Genomic DNA, 6,158 nt, shown 5'->3' with positions numbered 1-6,158 from the left:
AGAGAACTTGAACTGAACTAAGTGAGATTACTTGGAAAAAAAAATGGAATAGTTTGATTTTTTTTTTCTTATGATGCACATACTCCTGTTTTCCCCAATTTTTTAATAAAATTTTGACTTAGCCTGGGGCAATACTGCAATGGACCATTTGTTCTTAATTTTTAATGTTATCCTGTATAAAGAAAGTCATTATGCAATGTTTATTATATACATAGTAATAAATTTTGATTATCCTCCATTTATAATGTTGTGCCCTTTTTTTTAAAATCTACAAACTTTGGGTTCTGGAGGAAGCCATAACTACTGTCTGACCCTCTCCACCTTCCAAATCCTTGAATGTGCTGTTCTTGCATGCTGCCTTGTCTTGATAGCTTGAGTTATTCTTGGTCCATTCCAATCCAGCCTTTGACCTCTTCATTGCACTGAGACTGTCTTTGCCAAAATTTTCAGTGACCTCTTCAAGGCAGAGGCTAAAAGCCACTGCTCAGACCTTATCCTTCTCAACCTGCCTGTTGCCTTTGACACTGTTGACCTCTACCTACTCTGAGAAAGGTGTGAGCTAAATCCAAGCACCATGATCATACTGTGGATTGGGTTTGCTAAGGACTTGCCTAATCTATTAGCACTAGCTCTTTAACCCTTTCAGGACCATAAGGATCGTAGGCCAATTTTTGTGGTTTTGACGACATTTTTATGGTAAAAAGGGCTTGCAGATGCCAAAAAATTGATTTTTTTTGGTGAAATATCATTATTTCTATTTAAAAAAAAATCACACTTCTGGCTTATGGACAGTGTGGCAAGTGAATCTTCTCGTCAATCTGGCAACGACGCTAATGAATGAATGTCGGAACCAGTTTGTTTACATAAAGGCAGTATCCTATGGAATCCGTACATATCAAATTTTAGAACTGTAGACTATCCCAATCAAAAATTTATAGGATTTTAAAGTTATGGGACAAATATGTCCCTTGGTCCTGAAAGGGTTAAGCCCGTTACATTAACGGGCTTCCTCCCTTTCCCCTTCCCCTTGCATTTCCCTTTGCACAGTCTCCCTCGTGATCAGGACCGGGTGGAGGGGGCTGCCGGCGGAGAGGAGCTAGGCGGCTGGAGGAGTAGCAGCAGTCGCTGCCGATCGCAGCCTCCGTCCGACCTGGATTTGCTTTTTTTTTTCTGCATCGGGAAGGTGGAGAGCGGCCTGCGAGGTTCGCTATAGCGGCTGGCGAACCTCAGCAGGCCGCTTTGAAGAGCAGCGGCAGCGGGAGGGAGGAGTCTCTGGAACACACGCCTCCAGCTAGCGCAGCTGCCGTGAGGTGTGACACAGAAGCACACCTAACACCACCAGGAATCACGATCTTTGAAAAGCGCATGCGCGCTTAGCCTTTTATTATAATGGATATCCAGCTTTACAGGACAGGGTAGATCCAATCTTGGATTTACTCCAGTGCACACTTTTCTTAAGGGAATGCAATAGGGAAGTTTATTTATTTACCGTATTTGCCGGCGTATAAGACGACTTTTCAGTACCTTAAAATCCTCCCCAAAGTCGGGGGTCGTCTTATACGCCGGGTACTGTTTACATCACAGTTCTTCAACCGCCGGTCCGCAGAAAATTCCTGCCGGTCCGCACAGGACCGGCGAGATGGACCCGTTAAATTTTCTGCCCCGATGGTGTTTGCAGAAATCTTCTGTTCCTCCCAGCCTCGGGCGATCAAGACAGGCGGTCATTCCCTCTGTGAGTCTCGCCTATGCGGAAACAGGAAGTTGAAACAAAATAGGCGGGACTCAGAGAGGGAAGGTCCCGACGTTTGCAGCCTGTCTTGATCGCTGCCCCTGCTGAGTCGCCGAAGAGGGCCGCGGGGAAAGTGCAGGCAGAGAGAAGATGGTCAGCGTGCGCGGGGAGGTCAGCGTGTCTATTGGGGCCATCAGCAGCGTTTGTGCTGAGTCTGCCCACGTGCAGGATGCGGCGGGTAGGGGCCTCCGACTCGTCTTGGGCGGCTGGGCCTGAGGTGCAAAGCTGTTTTTGCCGGCTTGGGGGGGGGGGGGTCGCGAATCGGAAGAAGGGGTCGTCTTATACGGCGAGTATATAACAAACTCTATATTTTAACTGTAAAAGTTGGGGGGTCATCTTATACGCCGGCAAATACGGTATTCAATTTTCTATACCGTTCTCCCAAGAGAGCTCAGAATGGTTTACATTAATTTATTCAAGTACTTAAGCATTTTTCCCTGTCTGTCCCGCTGGGCTCACAATCTAGCTAATGTATCTGAGGCAATGGGGGGATTAAGTGACTTGCCCAGGGTCACAAGGATCAGCGTGGGTTTGAACCCATAACTCCAGGGTGCTGAGGCTCTAGCTTTAACCACTGCACCACGCACATCCCTGCATGCAGTGGGGTAGACCCAGGACTGGAACAACCCTGTCCTGTGAATCCGGATCCAGTTGGCAGCAATGCAAACCAAAGAAAGCTTATTACTCGCAATGCAGTGCAGGACTTCAGAAAGGAGATGGAATATATAGCAAACCAGGAGGACAATAAGGATGTGTTTTCACATCCTAAAAGTTCTCTCTTGCCAATCAGGTTTCAGGATATCAACAATGAATATGCATGAAAGAAATGTGCATATAAATCAAGTTTATGCATAATTATTGTGGATACCCTGAAAACCTGACTGGCACGGGGTACTCCAGGGCCAAGTTGAGAAACACTCTAGTCTACACCATGCTACGGAATGGATCCTCACAATATAGGATTTGGGTGGCAATTTTGCCTATGCTCTGGTATGAGCAACAAACTACCATGGTGGAGAGAGGAGGGGTGTTGCTTTGGGGAAAGCAAGTAGGGACACCACCTGCTTTGCGTTTACTTGAAGGAACCAAAATGCAGGTTGGTTTTCTAATGAGGGAAGCTCATGCATTATGGTCGCTTCCACCCAACAATAAGGTATATACAAATTTAGTAAATTCTCCCTGTAAGCAAAGCCATACAGCTAAACCTACTTTTGCATTCATCTTGCTAGCCTTCAGCTTGATTAATATATACACCATTAAATTAAGACTGCTGCTTCATAAAATAAATGTTGTGGCTTCCAAAAATCATAGTCATATATGGGAATGCAGAGCCCGAGAGCTGGTCTCAACAGATGACTTTAACAATGGGCTGGAGGTCCATGTTGGTTGCCTGTTGAGACCTTCTGGAAAGGTCTGGGGGGGGGGGAGGGTTGGTAGTCAGTGGTAGTTTGGTTAGGGCAAGGGCCGAGTGTGGGGGTTGGTTGTATGGACAAAAGTAGGGGAAGTCAGGAGAATTGCAGCTTCCCGCTGGGAAGGTTTAATTTGATAGGGTAAGAGGCATGAGAACAGGGAACTATGGTAGGGGGTATATAGGTCAGCATCTCTAAGGCTCAGGATCCTTTCCTGTTCCTCAGAAGCAGTGGCAAAATAAGGGTAGGAGGTGTCCCCCCTGCTCCTTAGTCCACACTTGTGCCCTCCCTCCCCATCCTCACATACCTCTAAATCAGGGGTGTCCAACCTGCAGCCCCGGTCAAGGGCAATGCAGTTTTTCCCTCTGCTGCCCTTGGGTGTTTACCACCTTGTCGGCTCCCTCCTCTGTCTTGCTGCAGCGTTTGCGCGACCCCAGAAATATTTTTTTTGGCCAATGCGGCCCAGGGAAGCCAAAAGGTTGGACACCCCTGCTCTAAATCTTTGCCAGCATGAGCGGCTTTGGCTGCATGCTCCTTGCACCAGCGTTGGATTTCCCTCTTGTCACTTCCTGGCCCCGTGACCCAGAAGTGATTCAGAGGGGAACCAGGCTGGCACAAGAATCAGGCAGAAGTTGCTCACACTAGTGAAGATAATACAGGGTAGGGATGGCACGAGTGTGACAGGGTGGTGCGGAGAGGAGCCAACATTCCCACTGACTCAGTGTCCAGGGCCGTCCGCACCCCACTTACTACACCAATGCCATGAAGCAGCTTCCCTCCCTCCCTGTATCTTAGGAGTAGGCTAGAAGTTTTTTTTTAAAGTACTCAAAGTGTCACAGCTGTGGTAATCCCGAGCTACTGCTTTTGGGCTCATCAAGTGATGAGTGGCTAATTGGAGGTAAGCTTATGGAGTGGAGGCAATTTGGGTCAGGTAACTTGGAAAAGGGTGCATGGAGATCCATGCCACCCCCAGGCCATAGCTGATATGGCTGGGCCAGGGAGACAATAATTGGATTATTTTGTTACACATGTTGGTAGCTCAGCAGGTTTGTTATCTTGTTGCAACTGTGTTTTCCAATAAACAGCTGTGATCTGGGTTTTCCATCAAATTTCTGTTGTCTGATTACTGTAATTATTATGATAAAGGTATGCAAATGCATTTCTGATGTCATGTACACGTGGGTGAGGTAATGGGATGATATGAAAAGGGGGGGGGCACAATAGCAACTGGGCCATTCCAGATCCAGATGTTAAGGATAATTAGGTTCTGTCTGCTTTAATGATTTTAGAATAAACCACAGAATTAAAGGAATCTCCTTTGCATAACACCTTGGGCCCATCTGGCTGCATCAGTTCATGCCAAAAATTTGACATTTTATTTTTATAAACTGAAGCCTGCAGGATGTGTCAAAATTCAAACTTCCTGCTGCCAAGGTGGTTCAGGACAGTTGCTTTTCCCTACTTCCCTTTTGCCACTGATCTTGGCAATTACAAAGCACAGTCGAACGCTCTCTTTGTCCCCTCTAACTGCTTATCAATTCTTTCATGCAGGCTCCATGCAATCATATTTGGCTTAAACCAGTATAAACTCCGCAGTGGCTGCCACCTCCACCCTTAGGAAATTCCCTTTGGAGAGGTGCAGCCAGAGCCACACCCCAGAGAACAACAGGAAGGAAGAGATAGGGGGGAGGGGAAGAATCCAAAATTAAGGATCTAGAATTAAACCACATTTCCAAAAGCATGAATCGTCAATCTAATTAAAAGGAGAGGCCAAGGATCGCCCCCCCCCCCTCCCTTTCATTAAAAATAAATGCTCCTGAAACAAGGGGGGCATAATGGATGGTCAGTGCATTTTATTCAGTCTTCACAGTACAAAAATAAATAAAAATAACAATAGCTGGGTGAACCGTTGCAGCCAGCAGCTCCCACGGAGCCCTAGGACACAATAGCTCTCAGATTAAAAACCACACATACTTACAAACACCCACAAAAAGGGAGAAAACAAAATTAACACGTACCACTGTTTGGTCAGCAGAGACCTACTATACAGCTTTGTCTCACATGAGAAAAAAAAAAAAAAAAACACATTCCCCCTTCCTTACACTTAGGTATAATTAGTGTTTTTCCAATATACAGCTATGAACTATTTCCAGAGGGGAAAAAACATGGCACATTTCTGCTTCGTTTTAACAATTGTCATAATATAACTAAGCTAACATCTGTGCACTTCAAAAGAAATGCTAGCTGAACAGGTAAACCAAAACGTTTGAATGCAACTCATAATCGCTGGCTGTGCATGGAGTCCACTTTTTTTCTCTCCATTTTTCTAATATTTGTTTTGCATGCACAGGAAACTGTAAAATGATACTGAACCTCCCCCCCCCCTCAAAAAAACAAAAACAAAAAAAAAAAAAACCCCCAAAACAAATCCCAGGATGGAAAGTTCTTTTTATAATTCAATTTCCTATATTTTGTTCTGAAAATCTTATATACTGAAGCATGTACTTTGCTGTCTCAAGTATTTCAGGTCATCCCTTTCACACAAAAACACTAGTGCTCAGTGCACCAGACATCTCACAGCGTTGCTGCAGCCATTAAAAAAAAAAAAAAAAAAATTAAATAAGCAAAAGCAATCCTTCCAGCCGCAAAGCTGGAATCCGGCCCAACCAAGGCCCAATGGAGATACATTGAAATGGACCCATTACATTTTAGAAGGGCTTTGAACCCTTGACTTTAGCTCTTGGGGGAGACATAGGTCCCAAACCAGACACGAAGGTACAAGCATTTCATCTCCAATTCATTTTGTGGCTCAGCGGGGGTTTTTGTTTTTGTTTTTTCGCTACTTAGGAACAGATTAGCTCATGGCTCAGCTGCAGACGCAGTGCAAATTCTTCTCCCATCCCTTGTGCTTTCAAGCAAAAGGGGATAAAACACACTGTTCTTTCAGCACCTTAAAAATC

This window comes from Geotrypetes seraphini, chromosome 13, assembly GCF_902459505.1.
Source record: "Geotrypetes seraphini chromosome 13, aGeoSer1.1, whole genome shotgun sequence".
NCBI lineage: Eukaryota > Metazoa > Chordata > Amphibia > Gymnophiona > Dermophiidae > Geotrypetes > Geotrypetes seraphini.
Note: the sequence above shows the minus strand (reverse complement) of the source record.